An 11204-nucleotide genomic window follows, 5' to 3' on the forward strand; every position below is an offset into this window, starting at 1 on the left:
TTTTTTTCTTATATTTTTTTCCTCCTTTGCCTTTTTTTACTCATCATATGGGAGCCATTCCTTCTTTGGTTTTCGCCAATTTTCATCGTACCTATCACCACTTGAATAGCATACTTGCACCTTCCAGTTCTCGTTCTCGTCAAGATCACAATATTTAGTAAGATGAGGCCCTCTACAATTCTCACAACCGACCCTAATGGCATGGATGAATTGGTCCATCTTAGTCATTCTTCGATCCAAACTCTCTAGTTTAGCCATCATTGCTGCCATGCTATCATTAACTGAGTTCACCGCCCCCCGACTTAGTTCATTCTTTGGGTTATGATATTCTCTAGAGTGCTTAGAGAATTCTTCAATTAGTTCTTTGATTACCGGAGGTGGCTTCTTTGTGAGAGGTCCTTGCGAATCAAGAAGTTGCCATATGGTCGCATTCACTCCATCATAGAAAATGGAGACTTCTTGTTGACTATTAAGATCATGATGTGGGCAATTCCTTAGTAAACCTTTATGTCTTTCCCAAGCCTCGTATAGGGATTCTCCAGCTTGTTGTTCAAAGTTGGCTATGGATTTCTTCAACTTGGCTATTTTTGAAGGAGGGCAAAATTGATCAATAAATTCTTCTTTCATCTTAGCCCATGTGGTGATGGATCCGAGAGGGAGTGATTTGAGCCAATCTTTCGTAACTCCCTTAAATGTGACTGGTAGCATACGAAGCAAAACTGTTTCGCGAGGCACATTTGGAACATTGAAGCAATCGACTACATTTTTGACCTCGTCTAAGTGCTTGTAAGTGTCTTCGTGATCTTTCCCATAGAAGGGGATTTCCTTAAGTTGAGCAAGTATGTGGCCTTTTAGTTCGAAAGTGGCAGTAGCGGGAATGATGGGTTGCACAAGTCCCGGGCTGGTATCATCTCTTATTCTTTTCTTCCATTCTCTCATGGGGACTTCATCAATGTTTGCCATGGTGTTAGAGGGTTCGTCTCCAAAGTCGCTTTCTTCTTCGGATTTAGATTCATAATCGTACTCAAATTCGGCTTCTTTGTGGAATGTATCATCTCCAAGATTTCCAAGGTTGCTTCCTTCTCTCTTTTGGTTGCTAGACTCACCTGCTTTCTTGTTCTTTTTCTTCCTAAAGACTGATTTGAGGTCCTTGAATGTTGATTTCTTTGGCGGGTTGTTGTCTTCTAGTACCTTGTCCTTGTTTTTCCTTAGTGCGGATTCCGGGTCTTCAAATGGAGGAACCAGAGGTGTGTTGGATCCTCGGGTCATGTAATGCCTGCAAACAAAACCAGGAAAATGCGTAAAAAGAACAAAAATAAAATAAAACACGAAAATGGGAATCAGCTAAGGACTTGCCGAGTAGCTTCGACTGCACTCGACGAGTTCAAGGCAAAAACAGAAAAAATTATTAACGAAAATTCTAAAATAGAAAACTATTAAAACCTATCCTAATTACTAAATTACATAAGAAATAACTTTGTGCAAGATAAATATCACACAAAGGATCGATAAAACTAGAAATTAGTATTAGTTTTTGAACCGTTCCCCGGCAACGGCGCCAAAAACTTGATGTGTGTGAAACCAACTAGTTTTAATCCTACTTTTTAAATATAAATTTGACATACAAAGGCAGTGAACCTATCGATTGTGGTGTAGCTAAATAAGTAGGGTATCGAACTCAGGGAACGGAAATTAAACTAATAACTCATATTATCTAAGAACAAGTAATAAAAAGAAGGGTTTTCTCTAGTTTTACAAGACTAGAAACTTAAATAGACTAACTAACACCCAATTTAACTAACTAATAGCTAAAGCAAGTAAATACCACTAAATTCAATAGTTAAGAGGACTTCTGTTTAGGTTCGAATCATATGTTCCCATGGATGATTTTAGAATGCATCGGATTAATTCTTCATTGGTTACCGATTAAAGTGATTAGATTCACATTCGCTATTGCTAATCCTTAGAAAAGAAATTAACTCAAGCAATGGCCAGTTGTCTAAATTAATGAATTTCCTAGTTTATTGATTTGGGTTAAGTAACACTTGTAATAAGCTAATCAAATATGCTAATTCAATTAACTCCATGTTGATGGTTCGTCACACAAGCTCACATATTAACTTACCTATCTTCTAGTTAATTTTAGTTTCACATTCGTTATTCCTAGACATATAACTATGTGGTCACATAAATCATATGAATTAATAACTAAGAGATGTTCATAAAACTTAATTACTGATTTAATAACAGAGAATAGTTGTTATTAACATATGAGGTTCTTTAACAAGCTTAGCAAAACAATATCACCAATTAAAATTAATCCTAACCATAAAATCAATCCATAGTCACAAAATCATCTACCCTAAACAGAAGTTATGAGTTTTTAGCTCATAATTGCAGTAAAAACAAATTCAAAAACGAATTCAATTAATTCCAACACGATTCAATTAAAATATTAACTAAGAATAAACTAGAATTTGCCTTAATCCTCTTCAAAATCAGACTTAGGGTTGATTCCTCAGCTTCTCCCGGTCAAGCAGCACCATCAATCACAATTTTAGCCTCCCAGGGTTCCAAAGAAGTCGCCATCTCGATCTCAAAGTCCCTATTTATATTTTTCTGGAAACAGAGGTGACTCGTCGAGTCAAGGTCCCAACTTGCTGAGTCCCTCATTAAAAATTCGTGTACGGCAAGGACTTCTAGTGTTTCGTGAATCTTCGATCCGACTCGTGGATTCAAGAGTTGACTCGCCGAGTCCTTGTTTCTGGCATTTTTTTTCTTCTTTGTTTCAACTCCCGAACTTCCAACAGCTTCTCCTGCTTCCTTTTGCTTCTGAGCATATCTTTTCGACTGATAATATAATTCAAACACTATTAAGTACCTTTTGTCCATAATGTGCAAATAATTAGTTAATAAATAAGAAAAATCTACACTAAATATATAGCTAAATATGCACATATCATGCGTATCACCCTCAGACAGACGGGCAGAGCGAGTGAATGATTCAGACGCTCGAGGACATGTTGTGTGCATGTGTCATGGACTTCGTAGGAAGTTAGGACATGTTGCGAGCGAACGAATCAGACGCTCGAGGACAGGTCGGAGATTTTGTACTCCTAAAGGTATCCCCATGGAAAGGGGCGATCCGGTTCAGGAAGCGGAGCAAGCTAGGGCCCCAATAGATCGGTCCTTTTAGAGTGACCGCCAGAGTGAGTAAGGTAGCATACCAGTTGGAGCTACCTACGGAGTTGAGTCAGAATCATAACACCTTCCACGTGTCCCAGCTGAGGAAGTATGTGGTTGATTAGTCGGCAGTAGTACCGCTAGAGGACATTCAGGTGGATGCGAGCCTGAATTATATTGAAAGGCCAATCGTGATTTTGGATCGAAAGGTGAAAGTTCTAAATAACAAGAAGGTGCCCCTGGTTCAATTCCAGTGGCAACATAGGAAAGGGTCTGAGTTGACTTGGGGGCCGGAATCAGAGATGCGAGAGTAGTACCAGAATTATTTACGGAGCATGACTTCGAGGGCGAAGTCTAATTCTAGCGGGGGAGAATTGTAACATCCGGATCCATAGGTACATCATGTTGATTATTTATTTTTGAAGTTTATACAGTGACTCAACGAGTTGGTGCTACAACTCGCCGAGTAGTGTCGCGAATGGCCACGTGGGTTTAATGATCTACTCAACGAGTAGGTGCTGGAATGAGAAACCCTATATCCCTTGGTTTGGGACCTATTTAAAGGAACTTATAGCCTACTTTTTTCGGCCACACTTCCCTGAGAGTAACCCTAAACGATCTTTAAGCATAAATATATATATATATATATATATATATATATATAGAGAGAGAGAGAGAGAGAGAGAGAGAGAAAGAGAGAGAGCTAACTTGAGCAATTTGGTGTCTCTTTCCAAGGAAGGAGAAGGTTTTCCAGCAAGGAGCAGAAGAAGGTTGATAGATCTGTTGGTATTCATCCAAGAAGCTTCTGTTAGAGGTATCAAGTTTGAACCTTTCTCTGTTGTTTGAGTAGATCTCTCATCTTGAAGATTAGGGCTCCTTTTCTATGTATTTTGGGACTTTGAGGATTTGGGGTTCATGAGGAGGCTTGAACTCTAGATCTGGACCCTAGGAGGTCCCTAGCATCTAAAGGTTCCTGCTTTATTCAGACTTGGTGAAGTTCTTGAGAGAAAAACCTTATTTAGGGCATGTTCATGGCATTTCTTGCCCAAAGTGTCATGCATGGACGTAAAGTTTGTGACTTTACATGGTAAATGAGCTTTGAGAGTATAGATCTGGAATTTGGGAAAGTATCATGCCTTGAAATTGTCTGAATGCAATTTGAGTTTGAACGGACTCGCCGAGTTGATGAGCCGACTCAGCAAGTATATTAGGCTTTGTCCCGATGGACTGGATCCTACGATAGCTCGATGAGTTGGGGGTTAACTCGACGAGCTAGACCTTGCTGAGGTTACTAAGAAATGATGGGACTCGATGAGTTGCACGAGTACACTCAGCAAGTCTGGTCAATTTGGACTGTTGACTAGAGATTGACATTTGTTGACTTGTAGGTCTGGTCAAAAATCGTAATGGAGGTCAAGGAGAGGTACAATGGTCTTTTACCCACTTCTAGGGCTAAGAGTGTAAGCGAGATCAATGAATGGTGTATGTGAGTGTGAGGAAAATATTAATTAGAGATATTATCCTTGTGATAGGCGGATGCTAGATCGAGGATTCAGAACTCGATACTTTACTAGCTAGGTTACAAGGTAAGTCTTCTCACTATACTTTACCTAGAGTGGTAGTTATGTGTGACCAGAGGGTCTTATGTGCTTATTGAGTTGTGCATTGTTGTGTGATATATATTTATGATATATTATGTGATGCTAAGACCAGACCAGAGGGTCCAACGAGCTATGGGACTGGAGGGTCACAACCAGACCGGACCGGAGGGTCCAACGAACCGTGGGACTGGAGGGTCCCACTGAGACACATAGGCCGGAGGTTCTTGAAGTGTTATAGCGTCGAGTGGCTAATCTGATGTATGTGGTATTTTGGGGAACTCAATAAGCTTCGTGCTTACCATGTTATGTGTTATGTGTTTCAGGTACTTCCGAGGATCACGGGAAGGCACCGGCTTGATTATACACACACCTGAGTTGGAGTTATATTTTTATGGATCCAGGATTGTGATAAACACTTTCTAAATAACTATGTCGATGATTGATATTTGACGTTTTGAGAAATGTGACATGTGATTTATTGCGTTTGAAAATGAAAATTCTGGTTTGAAAATTTATGTCATTACAAGTTGAAGAGTAGTAGAGTGAAGAAAAGAAAACCTTCCTTGATAAGGGAAGTCTTAAATGCAAGGCGGGAAATTGGAACAGTTACAATGATGAAACCGTCTGTGCAGACGACTCCGTCATATCAGTGGACGTCATAAACATCCCAGCCAAACATGTGTTTAGGGCTAATCTAGAAAAACTTAGCTACCCCAAGCTAATGCTAACGTTTACTAGCCTAGGGGACTTGTTAACGTATCATCTAGGAATACGTCAAAGATAATGGGATGATTATATAAAGGACAACCTAGTTAACGATTGCTACCCATCATAAGTGCTAGGTCTGGCCCCCACCCTCGCGGCCTTGCACTTAGACCCCGAATCTCTACAACGAAGGTCCAATTCAGAACGAGAGGCTCTGGTACACAAAAAGCCAAAACAGTACCGACCACTCCCCAGAGCGACAAGTGTAGCGCTTAGATCGTTGCTCTTTGGCGGTTCTGCACCAATAACAGATAATCGCTAGTGGTGCATGATCCACCAATAGGAAGCCTCCATATCTTGGTGGTCTAGGCAAGACAAAAGATATTGTTGGGGACATGCTCCCTCGATGACATGTATAAAAGAGATCCTTCTTCTCCAGAAGCAGGGATCGCCTTTTTCTCTATCTCAATCTAAACCCTAATCTCTCATCCAATTACTAACTTGACCATCGGTGCCTCGTTCTGGGACCCCCTCCCGGATGACCACTGATGTTGTTTCTTTCTTTGTAGTGATTCTCAGGCTTAACTCAAACAAAACCTCCACAAACGGCGTTAAGCTCGCGGACATATCACAAGAATGTGTGTAAAGAATATGCTTTGATGAACAAGAGTGTTTAAAGTAATCTCATTTTCTTTTGTTTATACTATTTTTATGTGTGTTATATCTTTTTTATCGATTGAGATTGAATCTATTGAGAAAAAATGATGTACTAAGGGTCAACGGGCAAAGAATAACCCATATGGAGATTAACATATGTGAAAGCAGTTCTAATGTTGTACATGTGTTGGTTTTTGTTAACATATCCCTCTGGGGGTACGCAAAAGATAATGGGATGGATATCAAAAGGACGGCCTAGCCAATGGTCATTACTCGGTGTAAGTGCTAGGTCTGGGCCCTCAACCTCACGACCTCATGCTTAGGCCCCAATGTCCTAACACCAATTCCCATAACATGCCAAAATAGTACCAGACTGCTCCATAGAATGACAAGTGTAGCATCAAAGCACCGCTTTTCAATAACTCTACACCAATAGCAGATAATTGATAGTGGTGCATGACTCACCAATAGGACGCATCCTTGTTCTAACAGTCCAAACAAGACAGAAGGTGCTGTCAGGGACATGCTCCCCGAATGATAGGTATAAAAGTAACCTTCTTCCCCAAAAGAATGGATTATTCTCTCTCCATCTAATGCAAAACCCTAATTCTCCCATACACTTACTGACTAGACCATCGGAGTCTTGTTCCGGGACCCCTACCGGGCGATGACTAACGCTGGCTCTTTCTTTGTTGTGATTCTTAGGCTTAACCAAACAACATGATCCATAAACGACATTAAGCTAGAAGACATATCACAACATTTGGTGCCATCCAAACATGTACTTAGAGTTACACAACCTTAAAACAACCCTAGACGGCGGCACATGAAAGGCCCCTACGGCGTCCGACAGGGGAGGAACGAGCCCGCTCAGGTTAATGTTGTTGCTTGATGGGACACAACCATCTGCCTCAGATGGACAATCCCCCAATCACATGACAGAGACACGGGAGACATGTCAATTAAAGGGAACATTATTGACAACAATCACCACCATATGGCGACCATTACTGTTACAATAGAGCAACCAGTTGCAACCGTGATCGCAACACCTCAGTCAAAAGTGACGCAACAGTCTCAAGCGCTAACCCAACAGTCCTTACTATTAACTCAGCAGTAGCAACTAGCAGTTTCTCAGCCACAAATGCAACCACAATAGGCAGGTACGAACACCTGGTCCCCAAGAAACATCTTGCCCCCCACACACTATTCAATGTCCACCTACCAATTCTCTCCAGTAACAGGAATGTCGCATATCCCGCATTTCACTCAACAAACTACGATGTTCAATCCTTATTTCTAGTAGTCTTATAAATCCAATCATCAAACACCGCTAGTAGGAGAGCCTAACCCTCACTTTCCATCGACGCATTAGCTGAACACTCTCATCCAACAACCCCAGGGATCAATCCCGATCATGCCCCAGCAGCGGAAGCAAAGCTCACAACTGCAACAAAGCACGCAATGGAGCGTCCAGCAGCAACCATAGATCTACCAAGCAACAATGTGCAATCCAACATACGGAAACAAGTATTACGTCCAATAATTTGCGATGTGCGAAGGTTTTCCATACCCTCGCATGGAAATCCCGACGAGGAGATCCAGTTCTTCCTTTTTCCAGGAACTCGTGCAATATGAGATCCAGCATTCGGAAATGATACCAAATACCCCCAAGTAGATGGAACAACTGACCCCAACAAGCACATCGACACCTATGAGCAGATGATGACCTCACTAAGGAAGGACAAGCATTTCATGTGTATATATTTCCCAATTATGTTATCCGGTAACGCCGTAAAATGGTTCAAGGTGTTGCAACCGGGCAGCATCGCAAGTTTCAAACAACTGAGATACATTTTCCTAAAAAAATTCATGCAACTATGGAAAGGGAAAGGAGATGCAAACTCCATAATCGCATGCAAGCGAACAGAAGGAGAGTCGATATGAGCATACTACGTTAGATTCACATTGGTGACACTCAATGTTTTAGGTCAAAAAGAGTTCCTTGTAACCGGCACCTTCGCCCAAGGTCTACTCCCCAGGCCTTTGTCAAAAAAGATGTAGGGTATGGTACCTCAGTTGACAAATGAACTCAAATATAGTGTAGGAAAGTATCTCCAACAAATAGAAGGCGATGAAAAGAAGGAAGCCAATGTGAAGGCCGTCACAAATGCGTATAACTAACAAGAGGAACCAAACTCCCACGCAAACTCCAATCACCAAGATGACCATGAAAGAAGCCACGACAAGCACATCGGACACTCAAGCCACCCACCTTGCAGACTCCACCCATTCAGTCAAAATTAGCCAGCGGAGTCAGATGAAGAAGTTATGAATTTTTAACGGACTTTTCCTATCCCGGGCTGTTAAAAATATAACTTGAAAAATAAAGTCAAAATTGGCCAACAGAGTCTAAATGAAAGTTGTAGAGCATACTTTCACCTACACATGGATATAAAGAACAACAAAAACGTAGTCCATATGTGAAAGTTACGAATTTTTGAAGTTTTGGGCACAAACTTCAAGGTTGGTTCGGAGGATTACACCCAGTGTACCCAAGGAGTATGCCCAGCATACTCGTGTGAGTGTTCACGGTCCGAGATTGGCCACGTAGCCCTACTCCTTTGCATGAACGCCATGTGTCTTCGCCTTGATGAGTCTGGAGTTATCCCTTAGCACGCCCCTCATACACTGATGTACGCCCAACGTATTGATTGAAGAGGGAGTACGCCCAGCATACTCAAAAATGACGCCCAGCGTAACCTCATGGTTCAGCCACTATATACAGCACCCGATGCCTTATGGATTTTGTTTAAAATTTTCAATCCCTCACCCTATATTTTCTTCTACTTTGCAAGAAATACCTCTCAAAGCCCCTGTATCATTCCCGACACCTGAAACAAGTCCCGACGCTTCGAAGTTCCCGAGAAAAGTATATTTTCAAGTCAAAACTATGCCCGTGTAAGGATGTTTTCAACATAAATCCCCAGTTTCATCGAAGAATATCATTTTAAGAAACGAAGTGCTGGCTGATTATCATTAAATCAAGTGAGTGTATAGTCACTTTCATCTTACACATAGATATGAAGTATTTTGTATAAAATACATGTTATGTGTAATTATATTGTTTGTTTATTCGAGATGAGTGTTGAATGAATGTTTTATACAGGTTTTAAAATGATTTAACTTGTATATGTATTTTTATCTACAAAAATGTTGGGTATAACATGGGTAGATGAAATAGTTGGTATGTGTTAAAATGATGAGAGGCCTCGATATTGTTGTTGTTTCAGTCATCTAACGGAGTATAGATGGTGACCACAGACTTTTCTAGACAATCCAGTGGAACGTTGGAAGGCTCGCAACCTGTAGGTGTTTGTGAACTTAGTGTTCAATGGTATACTCCATCCCCCACATGGTTGCCTCATTTGACATAAATTGCTGAAGTATCCCTAAAGCAGTGTTGTCACCCCGATGAAAATTTCTAGACTAGGTCCCTTATGAAAGGTGTTTAGGGACGTAAAGTGAGAATAACAGGAACAGGTAATCATGGTTATTGTTGTTTGATGAAATTAATAAATTTATTATTGGTTGATGAAATTAATAAATTTATTTATTGTGGGTTGAAAACCCTATATGCTCACCATACTCCCAAGCCTAACCCACTTAATTTTTTTATATTAAAGGTAGTGGACCCAGAGCATAATTTGGAGGTTGGAGAGGGATTTTTGAATTATAGGCATCTAGTTGTGAATAATTGTTGTAAGGGTTATAATTCATTGTTTATGCTTTTGGTCTGTATTGGAACATGACATCCCGATGTTTTGTTATATAATGAAAATATATTTCTTTAAGAAATGTTTTGATAAATTTTTATTATATTTTGTTTTGGGAACAAATTCCACAACATCTTTTGGAAAATTACTCTGATTTTATTTTAAAAGCATAAACTAAATTGGTCTTTTCTGGCCGAGAAATTTGGGGATGTCACAGTTGGTATTAGAGCATTAGTTTAAGCGAACTAGGAATTTGTAGGATTTCTAGACTTAAACTTAGAATGCTAAGTGATGATTATGAGATGAGTGTCTACCATATTTTAGACACGAGCACTAGTATATTTTAGGAAAGTTGCCTAAAATGCTTTTATGTGTTAAATGTTATATGTTTGCCATATATGCCATTATTTGTTATGATCTATGGTCTGTTTCCGACCGGATCTAGTAAACCTTATGTGTTGAGGATTCTAAACGTACGACAAAAATATTAGAACTAGCATGTAAACGTTTCAGAGTGATAAGGAGAATTTAATTATCTATTGTGAATAAAGACCTAAATTCGCCTTATTTGGTGTATAGATCAAAATGGCAAGAACTCGAAGTGGAGTTGGAAATGCAAATGGAAACAGGAATCAACAACCTCAACCCTAAGTGCTTGAGCAAGTACCTGTTATAGCAGTTGCACCTGAGCCAATGACAATGGTCGGGGTACAAGCAATGATGAAGATGATGTTGGGTCAATGGAGGAGACAAGGCGATTACTACAACAAAATAGGGAAGAAGCTATGGTGCCTGTTGAACAGCCCGAATTGAATGAAGGGCAGTCAGAAGGAGGGAACTATGGTGAGACTACTGGTCAAACCAACCCACCGATAGTTAGACGAAACAACTAGGATGGAGGAAATGATGGACGTAGATGCAAGTACAAGGATTTTATGGCATCCAAACCACCGTGTCTATCTGGAAGCCCGACACCGGTGGAAGTCGTGAATTGGATCTCCGAAATGGAGACAATGTTTGAAAGTTGCGAGTGTAGTAACAGGAAGAAAACCGCTCTTGCATTTCCTTTGTTAAAATCTGGAGTACTGAGCTGGTGGAAGTTACTAGCTGATTCAATGCCCAAGGGAGAAGCTAGCAAGATGTCTTAGGAAGATTTCTTGGTGCAACTAAAAATGAAATAATGCTCTGAGCATAATCTTCTGGAAATCAACAATGAGTTTTAGAATCTGAAAAAGGGAAGTTTGAGTGTCACTGAGTACGCTACTAGTTTTACGGAAAAGAT

General features: G+C 40.4%; 1 non-coding gene across 1 annotated transcript; it reads left to right on the plus strand.

Annotated features, from left to right (window-relative positions):
- The first annotated feature begins 472 nt into the window (after nucleotides 1-472).
- Nucleotides 473-579, plus strand: LOC111884865 (small nucleolar RNA R71). The gene has a single exon (XR_002847927.1). It is a non-coding gene; the product is annotated as a small nucleolar RNA R71 (small nucleolar RNA).
- The last annotated feature ends 10625 nt before the right edge of the window (nucleotides 580-11204 follow it).

Source organism: Lactuca sativa, chromosome 3 (assembly GCF_002870075.4).
Source record: "Lactuca sativa cultivar Salinas chromosome 3, Lsat_Salinas_v11, whole genome shotgun sequence".
In the NCBI taxonomy this organism is placed as follows: Eukaryota; Viridiplantae; Streptophyta; class Magnoliopsida; order Asterales; family Asteraceae; genus Lactuca; species Lactuca sativa.